Source organism: Stigmatopora nigra, chromosome 14 (genome assembly GCF_051989575.1).
Source record: "Stigmatopora nigra isolate UIUO_SnigA chromosome 14, RoL_Snig_1.1, whole genome shotgun sequence".
In the NCBI taxonomy this organism is placed as follows: Eukaryota; Metazoa; Chordata; class Actinopteri; order Syngnathiformes; family Syngnathidae; genus Stigmatopora; species Stigmatopora nigra.
The window spans coordinates 6,704,468-6,720,698 of NC_135521.1; the positions used below are offsets into that span (position 1 = coordinate 6,704,468).

The 16,231-nt window shown below is 37.5% G+C and overlaps 1 long non-coding RNA gene across 3 annotated transcripts in view; it reads right to left on the reverse strand.

Moving 5' to 3' along the window:
- Positions 1–16,231, reverse strand: part of LOC144207000 (uncharacterized) — an 85,925-nt gene that overhangs the window by 27,866 nt on the left and 41,828 nt on the right. For all 3 annotated transcript variants that reach the window (XR_013328539.1, XR_013328540.1, XR_013328538.1), the window contains one exon: positions 6,068–6,227. This is a non-coding gene — a long non-coding RNA (uncharacterized LOC144207000). The remainder of the gene's footprint in view (positions 1–6,067; positions 6,228–16,231) is intronic.

Genomic DNA, 16,231 nt, shown 5'->3' on the forward strand with positions numbered 1-16,231 from the left:
TACATTCATCAAGCAGCTTTTCTCATTAAGTATTAAAGGCAGGCGGCTTGTGGCTGAGGGACAGATCGATCTACTGAGCCAGGGATCTTTAACCTAGATTGTTAGCTGCTGGTTCAATTGGGGAGATTAAAAAAAACATTGAACCCACTCATTTAGGAGTATGGACAAATAAATGTCTACTGTTATCTACCAATAACAAGGTCTTTTCGATTAAGACACCGAGCTGGTAAGGTTCGATGATGCCAATAAAATGAATCACTGAGAACAGTTTTCATATGACTAAAGCTAAAGCAGCTGTTTGTAGATTAAATCGAAGAGTCAGCATACGGCCAGGACGACAAAAAAGAATGTAAAGGGCTCAAAGAGGAAGATTTTTTAACATAAAAGGCCCTCAACCCTCAGTAGAATAGCAAAATGGTTGTTGAATAATCAATTAGTACTCAGTAAAGGTGTGAATGGGTACGATTGATTGTCTGTCTACAAATACAGTTGTCTCTAATGGCAATTAAAACCTAGTGTCTAGTGCTGTTTTGTAAATACATTTGTTCAAACAATCAATCCAGTTGCAATCTAATGAAAGTTTGTTTAATTTTTCGGTATATTCTGTAATTTGAAGTGAATTTAAAACATCAGCAAAACAATTGTACTTGTCTTTACTTCTCACAATGGATATCGAGCGCCGGGTCTGGCTTAGTTTATATTGACACAGCAATTTCACCATTAAAATAAATATGCTTAAAGCCTCGTACAAACAAAAAAATTTTCACATCTTCGCTGCCGGGTTTGGCAAAAGTACACAGACAATCCATCGCAAGTGACAGGACAGCAACTGATACTTAAAGTATCAAAAGAACCAAGTTGTTGTATCAAAAAATACAAAAGACCTTTACCACCCTGTGGTTGTTATGGCAACCAGACACTGTATTCATTATTTCAAATACGCAGTATGAAGATGTTATAAAGCATCTAAATTAGCAGTCAGTATGGTGCGGCAAAGTTTGCAAATTATTTATCAACATTAAAAATTCATCCGAACGTACTTAAATTGCTCCGGCCAATTGCTTTTTCCAAAACTGACAAATACCAATAGAACATATGTAAAGGAAAAGCCCAGAATACAACTGGTTTGTGTGAAAGCAGTAGCAGCAGGATCATTTTCCTTTGTATTAGACTATTTTTTGATGAAATAGGCTTTAAGGAACTTAAACATGCTGCTAGTTTGAAAATTGAATATTACCCACACTCTACATCATTGATACAACTTATCGATGAGATTTTTTATTTTATTTCCTATTGATTGTCTTTTATTGAGGTCATAAAAAAGCCTTACATGATGTATGTTATTATTGATGTCGTTATTCAAGCGGCAGTTCTTCTGTCATATAAAAGACTCAACACCTCCTTTCCTCACATTTGAGTTTGAATTCTTTTCTTCTCCTCCTTACCACAGTTTCCATTTACTCTGGAATGCTGACCTCAAGTCTTTCAAGTTCTCCACCTTCACTTTTTCTATTCCCTGTAGGTTCAATGTTTCCGGCAGTATGTTCACCTGTTTTTCTTGGAGATGTGGTAAGAAGGTGAAGAAAAGGATCCTATAGCTAACTGGAGGAAGTTGTCAAATACTTTATGTGAGCCTGCTCGAATGAAAAACAAAGACAAGATAGGAGAGAACGCCACTGAAAGAAGACAGAAATACTAGCTAGAGTTGGCAGAAATGATGCTATCCGGTTTGGTTTCATAACAACACCAAACGCCATGCAGTTACCAGTTGCTCAACGCTATTTGTATACTATTTTGATGGGAGAAATTTTGACAAAAGATATTTACATTACAGTTCAAATTGTGTGTTTTGTTTTTCCACAGAATCCTGCTCTCAATTGTGTACATTTGCAGCAGTTCATATTACTTGTAATTTGTTCATTCCCTGATACCCCTGTCTGCTTTCGCTTCTTCATTTCCACCTTTTATCTTTACCATTACCAATGCTGTATTCTTCAGGGTGCCTGTTTTCTACCTTATTCTTTCTTTTTTTCTTTCTCTTAGAAAGAATGTATTTCTTGTCTGATTTATTCAGATGCTGAGATTGGCACCTAGAGATGGTGCATTCGCTCAAGTATGAGGGATTTTTCCTTAGCACTCATTTAGCGCCTGTTTGGACAAAGGACCACACATAATCAGATTATATTCTGTGACATTGCCTCAATTCAACAATGTAGTTTCCTCCTCATTAAAGTAGGAATTCAATGTGTCTGGATCTTTTAGAGTTGGAATTATATACGCAAATACTGATGGTTCATCACATAAACATAGAAACTACATACCTAATTCGTCAACACACATTTTACCAAACATCAAGTGAATGCTGTAGTGATCATGCTGCAGTGGCTTTGCAACATAGTCATTAATCTCATACTATGCTCAAACTGTGTAAAATAATTCCATTTATTTTTCATGTTCATGTTTCATGCATCAGTGATTGGAAATGCCTTGTCGGGTTTGCATGTTCTTGCTTACATCCAGTAAGTCCATCCTCTCAAATTGCCCCCCAAAAATGTTTCTGGGGTTAATTGCAGACTTTAAACTGTAATTAAGTGCAATTATGAGTATAAATGGCTGGCACCAGCTCCCTTACTCCTCCAGTGAGGATAAGCGTTATCGAAACTGGATGGATGGATGGTTGGTTGTGTTTATCTCTTTCAAAATGTATAACAGTTGTTGTCATGACATGTCCTTCCCCTCCAATCCATGTTTTCATTGATAGTAGTAGACTACTGAATGGAATCTTTTGTGGACAAACATTCATTTCACTCATACCACAGACACCCTTCTGATTAATTCAATTCTCCTCTCTCAGACCAATACCAGGTATCATTTCCATCATAGAAGTAGTATACAGCATAGGACTGGAGAGCGAAGAGTGCGGCCAAAAATGAATAATCCCACCCACTGCAGTGTTTCTGTGGAGCCATATGTGTTCTAACAGCGTGTGGCAAAACATGGGGGCTAGAGATCCTAAAATAGGCTTGGCCTGATCTGATAACAAAAGCCAGAAACTAAACACAGATTACACCAGAGAGAAAGATTCCATTTATATCCTTCCAGCACTGCCTGATTTGTGTCTCAGACATATTGGTACACTGGTCTTTTCACATGAAAGAAAAGAAGCATTAACTAGATCACCATTTGGAATATATACATATATATAAGAAAAAAATCCCATCCCATTGGATCAATACAGGAAACGATACATTATATTGCACCTATTGTACGGTTAGAATTGTGGTTAGAACATCCTCTTTTGTTCTCAGGTTCCAGCAATACCCGCAACCCATATGAGGATGCGCGGTATGGAAGATGAATTAATGAAATAACCATCACGAAAAAATAACAATAACACAAACAACATGAAAGGCAGCAGTCTCGGATTTGGCTCCAAGCCACTGGGTGTTGAGTACCATTGAGATGCTATTAACAAGCCCTTACTACTAGATGCAAAGTCTGGAACCCAATCAGACCCACCTCCAGCTTCGGTGCAAGCTGGTATGCTCATATGAACAGACTTCTAACAAATGGCTTGCCCATAGCAAAGCTAAGCCATTCATCTGAGGCTCATGACACAGCCAGTATTTTCACTTCACTGATCAAAGTGCCGTGGAGACCTCCAAGATTGCAGACGCAGGGGTGCTTAAACAGCAGGAGGTTACAGACACACATTATATAGTAGAACTGAAACACAATAAAAAATAGCCAGCCACGTTGGTAGCGCCCCGTACACTCTAGATATTACACAGGTAGCTGTTTTCAACAAGCAATCAGGGGATTTTTAATATAATGCTGACATTATTGCTGACAAATTCTGTCTGATGCCTCTTGCCACACAGGAGAGTAGCTTGAGACTAGTCGGGTGGAATGGACAGAGTTCTACAATTAAGCTGTTAAACTAAGGCTAAAACTAACATCTGTTAGTTTGAGTTATCAGGGCTTGTTTGTTGCAAGCTAATAAGTCAACATAAAGTGAATTTCTCGTTGAATTTTAGTACCTTGTTATTGAAGTTAAGTACATTTGTGGTTTGCAGACTGCTTTATAAAACCAAGTGGGACTTTTAGCACTATTTGGCTGCCCTTATAGGCACCTGCACATAGAAGATGGCCACAGCTCAGCAGGTGATTGATTGAAGGATATTTTTTTGACCTCTTAAATGTTCCCGTGAAACAAATTTCTATGTAAACGTGTCATATTAAAACCTATGGCTTATAGGCAGATGTCGAAATTCATCAAAATTGGGGTCATACGTCTTATAGTCAGGTGTGGAATTTATGGTACATAAAATGCCAGCGCAAAATGAATGCTGTTGCAGTTTTCGAAATATAGCAGCACTGCAAAATTCATGCTTCTTTTCAAATGTCAATCTCAGATGAAGCTGTGATTAAAACCTACAAGTAAATGTGAGCAGGTGTGAGATGGTACTTTCCTAGCTTGTTTCCAATACTTCTCAAAGTCTTCAAATGTGAAGGTAGCAAAAGAACAGATATATCACATTATCACTTTTTGCCCCTGGAGAGACGGTCTGTTGAATTATGGTCCCAATCTGAGAAAAAATCTTTCCTAAGTGTCATGAGATACAGCGCAGTGCATTATACATGAGACACAAATATGCATGTCACTAGAGACTATGACTCAATTTAATCAGTTGCTTTATGAATGTTTAAAAGGTGTCGTTTTCATTCAGGATCCTGCAAGAAACATCCTGTCCAAATCCTTGTGTAACACAGAACATGACTCCTGCATTCAGATAAGGACATGCTTGTGTCATGTTCCTGAGTTTGCTGAACAATCTGCCTCCAAGTAAATGTCACATAATCTCCCTCAAACCTGTGTGTGTCTTGCCTTGCTAACCGAACTCAGCTGTCACATAGATGTGGCCTTAGATTGCCGGCTTCACGGCTCAGTGGTGCACTAACGATTCCTCTGATTGAATTCAATCACTCAACTCAACTCCGGCGCCTGATTACTGACAATGTTTAAGGGTGAATGAACAGAATGGAGAGGGTGTATAGGGAGGTCGTTGAAGACTAAACAAGAGATTACATGTAAAACATGTTTTTCCCAAGTGGTAGAAGACTCTACAAGTCTGGGAAGTTTCAATGATTGATTCATTTAAATAATGACAATGAGAAACATCAGAAATGCAAGTAAAGCAATTGGAGATATTTACAGAAAACCCCATGAGACAATATTTCACTGTTTTATGAGTCAAAAGTGGAAAGAGGACATTTCTCTGAAAACAATCAACAGTCAGGGTACCATTTCTTATTGTCTGAATGCCAGAAGAAGAAAGTGCTCCAGCCTCACGAATTTTCTGGAGATTAGTTGCCTTAGTTATTTGCTTTGCTGATCTCAGCAATAAGACTTTACCCACCCCAAGTCTTTAAATTGTATTCTACTCATGTAGTTACTTTGAAAGCACTTTACAGTTTCAGTTGAATTACGGTTTCATGTATCAAAATGTTTACTTAAGAGGGGCCGAGAATAAAATGAAGACATAAAGTCCCTTATTGATTGCAATTCACGTCCAGTCGTACATTGATGAAAATTTCTAAGTTGCAAACAGTTCCTTCTTCAGAGTCTCACCCATATAAATTCATAATTTTCCTCACTTTTACATACCATAACCCAATGTAATTGCGTTATCATTATTGTGCTCATCCCTGACGATGCTCCCCGGGATAGGCATCAAATGGTTATGATTTCACGTTACAACAAAAAATACTATAAATGCTTAAATGTATAACAAATGTATTACTGTACTAAGCATAACCTCATGGGAAAGTCAGACATTTTTCCCCCTGTTCACTATGGTGAATGTTGGCAACATTAGCAAAAGTCAAATAGGCAGCTCAACCATTGCTTAACCCCCCCAAACATCAAACATTAAAATATGTATAGCTATTTTATATATTGCCTGCTGCAAAAATGATGCACACCACTAAAAGCTAGGTGAAGGAAGAGTAAAATGTGCGAGAGGGGAATTGGTAAGGTCAAGCCAAACATCCCCAGAGTGATTACCTGCAATCCAATTGCTTTGTAATGTTGAGAAATCATGTCATGCAGCACACAGCTTCAAGGTAAATACTGGAGGGCTGGCGTACAGTCTTCTTTCATCCGTCAATGTTACAGTGCTGAAAAATTATATTGATCTACTCCTGGAAGTCACTCATCCTTGCATCTGAAAATACAATGTGTGCATTTGAGTGAGTGTTAGCCTGTGCCATTTTCCTTGAATCGTACAGTTAATGAATGCACTTCAGCTCTTAACATGCTGTCTGGAAATGTGACCTGTTGTACAATTCCTGGTGCATTATGACATGTGAAACAGCCAGATGAAAAAAATATTGCATGATATAACCAAACAGATCAGTAAACAAGGCATTTTGTGTACAGATAGACACCCGCAGCAGCTTTAAAATTGACTCTACTAACCTCAGGGAAACTGACTCCCTTTTTGTCTACTCTATTCACCCTGTTTAAAACATTGACTAAAGATCCTAATAAAAAGTTGCTGTGCATGCTCTTCGAGTGTTTATTACTTCCAACGTAACCACATTTATCATTGTAAAAGAAGTCTGCCTGACTCAATTTATTCTGTTGGACATCATTCATTATTCACACAATTTACTGAATAAAGCATTCAGCCAAGTTCGGGTGACTCCTATGGCCTACCCGTCAATACATTAACTGAATAAGTAAATACTTTAATGAAACCCGTACACATGTATAATGAAATAGTGTGTGTTTAAAACACATTAACAGAGCTTAATAAGACAAGACTTCCAAATCATATTAAATGTGATTGCAACACAGGGTTGGTAATATTGTGAAATTAAATGTAATTGAATTTTATATTCATCTATTCATTCATTTTCCACAGAGGGTGATGGAGTCTATCCCAGTCAACTACAGGCATTAGGCAGGGGACACCCTGAATCGGTGGAGAAAGTGACTTGAATGTCTTTTACACAGATGACATCAGACCAAGAAGAAAAAAGAAGAAATATAATCACTTTCCAATTACAATTGACGCTAATCTCACTGGAAAAGTTGTTATTTTATACCCTCTATACATCGGGGTAACGCTCTCTGAGTATTGGTTCTCCAACCATATTTTAGGGGTGGGTCCCCAAATAGGTATGGTATGGGTTTGCCAACATTCCTTCTACTTGCAATTTTGGGAAGAGAAAAAGCACCTTCACAAATATTCTATCTGGTGCAAAGTCCGCCAATTTTAGCAGCATGAACATCCCCGCATGCCCCATCAGTATCTGCCCCCATTTCATCAATTAAGCTGTATTTCACGGAGTGGGTCATCATTGATTCATCCTTCAATTGGCATACGAGTTCTCCCAAGAGAGTTCCTTCTGTGACGTTTAACGTCGTGTCTGACACTTCAAAGTCAGGACTTGGTCCTCCACTGCAAGCTGTCTCGGCACTAATGGGAGGTGAAGTGTAGGTGAAGATGTTCACTTGTTCTTTTTTTCATCTAGGGTAGCGCAAAGTGTTTCACCTGTCCAGAGAGCAAAATTTGCTTCAGAGGTATTAGACAAAGTTGTGGAATCAATAAGCTGAAGAGTTTCAAAAGGCGCTGCATTCAATGTTGTGGCACTGTGTTCACCATCTTGTAAAAGAGGGTATTTTACTTTAAATATTTCTATTTTGCACTAGATTCCCTTTACCTGGGGACCTCTGCTGACTTGAAATGAAATCTGTAAAAAGTCTGTAAAAAAATCCGTCACCCTAATTTGTCAAAGACAGACGTCCTGTGACAATAAATAATATAATCATAAATGTGTTGCTTTATTATTTTGGCTTCCTCAGTAATGCAAATTTTAAGAGGAAAAATGGACAGACTTTGTTTACCCCATGTAACTGCGCTGTGAGTAGCACAAAGGTTTAGAGGCTTATTGGCAGATTACCAGAGGTCCACTGGTAATATTAATCTTGTCCATGTAGTCATTTTTTGCTGTTTTTTTTATAACCAGCTCAGAAAATGTAATCGACAAATCAGCACACAGCGTGGAAAAAATGGTTTCTTGCTTTTGTTCAAAACTGCGCATTAACTATGCATTGACTTTTCTTGCATTCTGATTGTTGTTTACATATCAAGTGAGAATAATAATGATGAAATTCTGTTTTTTTTTCTACTGAAGCTGAAAGGCTAGAGTAGTCATCCGAGCATGTGATCCAAACAAAGAGCAAGATTATCATCTTCATTTTCTGTGATGAGACAGAAGTTCCCTTTATAATAACATTTAACAAAGCCACAGAGTTGGATGCACCACGCTTCTTTGTGATCAGATTCTCAAGTGTAGAACGTGATCAGAGTTTCTATTATTCTCATCGGAAAGAGATTAAAAAGGCATATTTTTTCTCTTGCAGATTTTCGGGGCTTTTAATAGTTAAACAAGGCGTATCATGCAATGTTAAAACTGAAAACTGAGTTTGCTTTCAGTTAAAAAGCTTTAGGACCTCAACCACAATGTATTGCGTGTCAATATTCATCAGTTAAATTACTTTTATGAATACTTTTATGAAAATCTGTACTAGTGTTGTTTGGCTAAGTTGTTCGTTTCTAAAGAGTAAAGAGAGAGATCATATGAATTTCAATTTTTTTCTCTTCCATTAAATACACAGCGACACAAAAAAAGAAGCATTTTAACAATCAATAAAGGCTAGAGGGATGGAAGAAATATATTTCTTTCGGAGTAAAAGAAACGTTTAAAGCATGCCCTTTAAGAACCACTGATGGATATGTCAGTCATTGAAAATGACATTCTCCAGGTGGCGTCTTGTGATACAAATGCATTCTTCGAATTGGATATTGAGATTTTTGTTGCAACATCTCAGCTGGGTTACTGTCAATTTTATCCAGAATTCACCATGGTTACTAAAATGGTCGACTGTTTACTTGCTCAAGGTCGCTGTCTTGCAGGTCTACCACTTGCAGTACGCACTTTAAAAAATAATGTTTCTTTTTGTTCATTCTGTATAAATCTGAATAAACTGTGTTCTGCAAAACTAATTAGGCCCAAAATAAGAATATTTCCCTCTGTTCATTTGTGTTGACTTCCTGGATGGTTTAACCATTAGGAAAATCCTCCTTGTAGTTTTCTTATCATGCAACTACTGTATTCTGCAAATCTGCCAAAAGTTGCCAAGTTTAGAAATGACTTGAGCCACTTTTTTGGTTCACAAATTTTAGAATGTGGATTTTAGTATTTTCAGGTGTATTTCATGAAGAGCGACTTTGAACAAAGCAATCACACATACAATGGAAAAATAAAAGCGATTGTTCTTGGGACATTTCTCATTTTCCCTACCTAATCATAGTAGGGAGGAACACCCTGAATTGGTTGCCAGCAAATCGCAGGGTACACTGAGACAACCAATCACTCATGCTCGCACTCAGACCTAGGAACAATTTAGAGTGCTAAATTAGCCTGATGTGCATGCAAATTTTAGAATGAGGAATCTGTGGAAAAAAATCCCTCAATTTGCTGTATTTGAAATACTTCAACCAAGTGGCAATGAACCATACATCTAGTTTTAAATCATGTTTCCCATGGGACATGCCTATTGGAGAAGCAGCGGTTATACAATGCAATTTAATTATCCTGCACTCAAACCCAAGTCATTTTTCTGAATCATTGCTGTCAGTGGCAGACATTCCAGCAGCATTGATTAACCGACAGTGTTGTTGGTGCTTGGTCACAGTGTAAATTAAAGGGAAATACACGGGCATGCTGTACCCAATCAGAATGAAGTCATCCTCACAGCCATTGCCCCGGAAATGACCTGTAGTACACTAAGTATATAAGATATTTTTCCATTCTAAGCTTCTCCATGACCTCAACGTCTTTTTCAATTGCATCACATCACAGTAGCTCTCACTGTTATGGTCGCCACAATGCATCTAGCTGTACATCAACTTGACATGATGCCTAACAGTCAGGAGATGAAATAGACTCTAGGCCAGATACCCTTCCAGTGGCAACACGCACACACAAACAGACTTATTATTATTGCAAGAATTTTATGTTGACTATTTTTCTTGGGGCTAACATTAACAACATTAACACATGGCACTGGCTGCAATACATATCATCTGAAGTCTAAGTAAAGCTGTAGCTTTAAAAATGGTTTACGGCATTATTTAGGGATAAGACGCAATGGAGGTCTGCAAAATTCTGAGCGATATCCATCACATAATTAAATGGTTTTCTGCTTTAAGGAAGAACTGTTTATTGGCAGTTTTTACATGTTGGTGCCATGCTGGACCATTTTTCAAATCTTGCTAACACAGGATTTTTTTATGGGGTTAGTCTTGCCTCATGCAAGTGAGCTAGTAACTTGCTTCAGATGCTGTTGGCTGGCCCAATTGGGAGCAGGGATTTGCTTGCGATGATGACAAATGACTGAACTAGGAGCCCTGAGTCGATAAAACAAAACAAAAACAAATGCAAACTGTGAAGTGCACGCCAGCCTAACAAAGATGCTGTACGCATTGTATTTTTTCCCCTGTTGAGTCAGCACTACACATGTAGTGGACACATCACAACTTTTGTCTTATTTCCCGCAATGAGGTCCCCACAGCGAGTCACTAGCTTGATTTGTCCGGAGCATTTTACGCCTAATCCCCTTCCTGACATATCCACCCTAATTTTACCCAGGCTTTGGACCGAACAAAAGTATCCTCCGACAGCATTTTTGACCTACCTATGCCTTTTAAAAATCACAAACTTCCCACGAGTTTCTCCCCTACACCCAAAGATTTGGAGTTAGATTTTCTGTACCGAAGATAAATTTAACGACAACATGCATATGCCACTTATTCAAGGGAGACACAGTAAGGAAATTCCATTAAGGACATTTTGAAATGAAGGTCTTTTATCAGACAGACTGGTAATGGTCCAACATTGAACAAACAAGCCAGAGCCAACACCTGTGAAAAGGCTGCGTTAAGCAATTGTCTAAATGTGCTTTGTGTGCACGTTTTAGTCCTGGCAAGCTCAAACAATGCCGTGGAAAGCATCCAAAAAAGAGATGTGCTAATTTGGTTCCCTATCCACTTGTTTTAGAACAATAGTTCACTTTACATATACTAATGGAGATTGTAATGCCATTGTCACAAGGGCAACCTGGACCTGCTTTAAGAAACAGAAGGCTGTCACAAATGAGTTCCATCCGTTTTAGCCTCATGAACAGCCAACTCACTAGTGGGATTTTGCAGACTTTGTTTGCATGTTCACATGCTATAAATTCAAACCTAACCAATTACTGCTATGCAATGTGGAGGAGGTGTTGATAGCTTGCCATTAAGGAAATCTTTCTCCTCCTCCACATAGCAATCTGAAATCCATAATGTCATATATCAGAGATGTAGTATCATTTTACAGCATGTGACATTGATAACAAAACCAGTTATTAATGATTGATGATGTAATGTTGGTCTGTAGGCTTTTACATGCTACTAATACAACCTGTAGATCTGATGATTTAAAGCATTGGGGTAACAAATGAGATCAAGACACGAGGGCCCGACTGCACTGCAATTTCAATTTAGATATGGAATTATCCCATTATGATTGCTTGTTTTCCAGAAAGGTTAAACATTATATACAGTGTAAAAAACTGATCTTAAAAGTTAACATTAAACATTAACTATCATTAAACTATTTTTCTTGTGAAAGTAAAGTTATTGAAGATAATTTCTACTAGTGCCATCACTGGGACCATTGATCATATTTTCTTCAAAGAACAAAAAGGCAATAACGGTGAATTATTAAGGAGTTAAAAAATATATATATTTTCAGAGCTACAGCTTAATGTTTACTAACTGTTTCATTACCAAGATGTGTCATATTTTATCATGAATTATATTCATTGCAGTTTTAGTGCTGGAAGAATGTTGTAAGAACAAAAATAAATGTATTACATGGATAAATTCTACTTTTCCTTTCTTCCTCATTACTCTTGCCACATTTTCTTATTACTTCCATCGATGTTCCCACTTTAATCTGAAATATAGTTCGGTAATGGTACATGCCGTTCAGAGTCATAATGAATGTGATACTTTATAAAACACGTTACTGAAATGTAAAAACCAAAAAAGTAATGGTTTAAAGTTGTAAGTGCATTTTACGATTGTGTTAACTGTTTCATTATTTTTTGTCATTGCATTGGTTTCTTCAGTTCCCACTTTTCTATGACATTTTAGCGATTTGCATAGAATCATTCAAAGCTCTCATTTATGAAAGATGACTAAAATTATGCCTTAAAGGACACTCGGTTAAGGATTGTACAATATTAATGTATTCACAATGTATTGCTTGTAAAATTGCTAACAGCGATACTTAGTTAATCACTAATCCTGAGTCAATTTTAGTGATTAAGCTCTATTGAAAAAACACATAGTTCTATTATTACTATGACAAATCCAGCCTCGGGACCCCCATCCCTCTTCTGCAAACCCTTTCAAGCCTTTTAGAAAAAGAAGAAAATGAATCATCATCCCTGACGATGACTTCCTTCGTAATTAAATCTTTAGAAGTGTACGAATAATAAACCAGCCAAGACTTTTAAACATGTTTCATACCATGATCAACCAATATTGATCCATATGTAAGGGACATCGGATTATGAGATGCACTTCTGTTTTTTGAGAAAACTGAAGTATTTTTTTTCGCCTTATAGAGTGGAAAAGACAGTAGTAATTGAATAAAATGCAAAAGCCAGCCATCAGAGGAATGTAATCAGATGCAGTGAATCTCTTAGATATCTAGATACAGGACAGTTCCAATTGATTTAGCACACCAGATCACTAGTCAACAACTGGCACATTAGCCATCATTCAGACTTCAAGCCACAAATCAGTATTGCATCATATCTAGCTATAATGACATAATGTTTCAGTAAACGGTGAAGGCATTTATGCTCTTTTCTTTATAGCATTGCCAGCACTTACTATAATTCCGTTGCTGTCATAATCGTCGAGACCCCCTCACTGACGGGTCAAGTCGAAAGCGCTGACAACAAGTCCATTAAGCGCACAGCAATGAACTGAGCAAAACACTATATTTGCAAGCTATGTGTACATTGTGACACATATGAGTGACAGCCAGTCATATGCGAAGGCAATTTAGTATTTTTAGGTCATCAACAAAACAATCTTTGGTCCATGGGTTTTGGAACATGAATTTCTTTTGTATCTTGGAACAAAAGTTTCACTTTCAGGCTTTTTAGTACTTGAATATTTTGTAAGTAGAGTTATATATATGTTATATATTATATATATATATATATATATATATATATATATATATATATGTGTGTATCGTAAGATTCTGAAGGCCTTGGCAAGACTTTGGCACTTTCTACTCACAAACACATTGCAAATGCGTGAAAATGGAGGAAGGTGGGATGCAATGGTGGTAGTGAGTCGATGAGTGTTGAACCGAGTCTGATCGATGCTGTCCTCCTTTTTTCAGGCCTATTCCACCTCCGTCCCTGCCTCCACTTTCCCTCTCTCAGCTGTACGTTGCAACATCTTTTTTTCTCTCCCACTCTGTAATTGATTCTTCTCTCTGTTCAGTCTCCTGTTACAGGATGTGTCTAGTGGTCAAGCTCTTTCATCACTGAGGCAAACCGAAAATTGGAGGCAGAGGGAAACCTGATCTAGGCAGTTGCATGCAAGCAGGGCTTAATTTGTCCCAATACCTCTCGACAGATGCCCGTTGTGTTTTGCGTTTTTTTTTTGTTGGCGCGTGTTAATGAAGCCAGTGAAACAAACATTGCGACACTTTCCCTTCTGTGCGGTCTCGACAGCGCTTTACGATACTATGCTGTTATACTCTATACGGTGTTGTTGTCTGAGTAAGCTTTCGTTCACTTGCAAAAAGAGAGTCAAGACGCTCATTGCATTCTCTAAATGAGAAATCCTGCACACAAGTATGCGTCCCATGTGCCAAATACTGTTGTTTTTGTTGTTTAAAAGAACTCACAATCAAGCTTAAACTTAGACTTGAAAAGTCCTGTAAGTGGAGCTTTTGCAAAAAGATTTTTGGAGGAAGAATTCAGAAAGAGAATAGAGTAGCAAAACATATAAGAACAATAGAAGATTTTAGAGATTTTGTGTATACGGTATATAGCAAATCGCTATCATATATTGCACCGAACTATTTTATATTTAGCATGGGTACTTGTTAGTATGACAGCTTGAGGCACTGAGTGTTTTTTGCAAATGGAATGTATCCAATGTTGAATCAGAAATGACTACAGGTTTCCTGTCCCTACCTAATAGAGTAGATTGATAGGGAAAAGAACCTTGAAACCCAGTGAGTGTGTCTCCCGTTGAAAGCTTTTAATCTATGAAATGTCTGCATAGTTATTGAATCGCTGGCATGCTGACATGGTTTTATTGTACGGTTCAACAACTTACATTTCATGATAAATGATCCATCGACTGCTTTGGTTATATGATGAGAAAGGGGAATGAACAGTTCACAGTCTTATCGTCATGTGCTACAGTAGGATTCCTTTATATATATGTAAGGTACCTTAAACAAAACTACAGGTAATATATCTTCTCCCACAATTAAGGCCACTGTATATCTTCTACCCCGTTGCTTAGATATTTATTTTTTTAGAACAGAAGCAGACACCTTCACTTTCCATGACACATTTTAAAAAGGCAAAGCACTAGCTAATACAAATGTATACATTTTTTATATAGTTTTAGAATACGACAGTCGTTAAGTTTTGAAAATTCTGTGAAAATGCCCTACGTAAGCGGTTCAAATGGGGGTTGGTGGTTGGCTGTTCAAGAATAAGTGAATTCACATGCCACAGTAGGTTGTCCATGTTTACAGTCTGGCTCCCTTGGAGTATTGATAACACATTTGTGATCCTCCCAGCACATTATCGGAATGAGAGTGTGGCTTCTTTGTCAACTGTGTAGACTAGTGTGTATTTTGTCACTGTCCTTTGCAATTGTAAAAATGTCATTCTTTCAGGAATCTGTTTTTCCCTGCTAAATGAAGAACATGGAGTGCACACAGAGAAAGGATGTGACCGTCAGGCAATCTGCGCTCAGTGAGTTCACTGTTTGTGTTATGAATTAAAAATGATTGGTTGCCCAAAAGCTTATCTGAATCTGACCGAGACTGTGCCAGCTTTACTAATTCATGCAGTGTAATCAGGTAAACAGAGTGATAACAAAATGATGTGGCAAATGTTTAGTCTGTGTTCAATTGGATCACGAAAAACTTTGGTGATCTTTGACTTTAAAGGTTCTGTTAGGCCATTTGGATTATTTTCTTCTAAATAAGTGAGATATGTTTGAAAATAATTGCATTCTGCTGGTTTCCAATTCAGGGTGTCCCCCACCTGGTGCATCAAGTCGGATGGGATAGGCTCCAGCACCCCCTTGCAACCCTTGTGAGGATAAGCGGTTCAGAAAATGAATGCATGAAGGAATGAATGACAAATAAAAGTGAGTGCTGGATTTCTGAGTTATAGGCAGATATGCTTTTGGCCTGATTTTTGAAGTTTTTGTTATGAGAAAAAAGTGCTTGGGTCTTGCATGAATATCATATATCAATGTATAGTTTTAAACACACAAAATTTTATAGTAACAGATAAAAGTCCCAGACTGCTTCATACTAAAACTCCTCTGTGGGAAATTAAATGTAACCTAGCATTAAAAGGCAGTTAAAAGTTAAAAATTTGGGGGTATGTCCTGAACAGATTGCAAATAAATAATTAACATAAAACAACTTTTCATACTAATAAAAAAATAAACAAATAAAAAGGCAAAGAGCCAGTTTTGGAACAGCTCTTTAGAGTGAACATATCCCAAAGATCCTGTATCCTTCTTAAGAGTCATAAATCCCACCTTTAATAGCCTGTTTAAACTCTTACTGTTGCACTTGCCTGCAGACAAACGATTAATGCAGCACCACCATAAAAAAGAAAATAATTAAAAGTCACCTTGCATAGAATTCCTATTTTGCATAAAATCAGGTCGGAATGAGTGTATCATCTGGTTCCAAACAATTAGATTGAAATCTTAATATTAAACGTTTCAGCCTGTGAGCCATATATTGACAATCTGACAATTTCCATCCCTTTTGAATGTCATGAACTCCTACATTGTTCACCCACACTTTTTATGTGTAT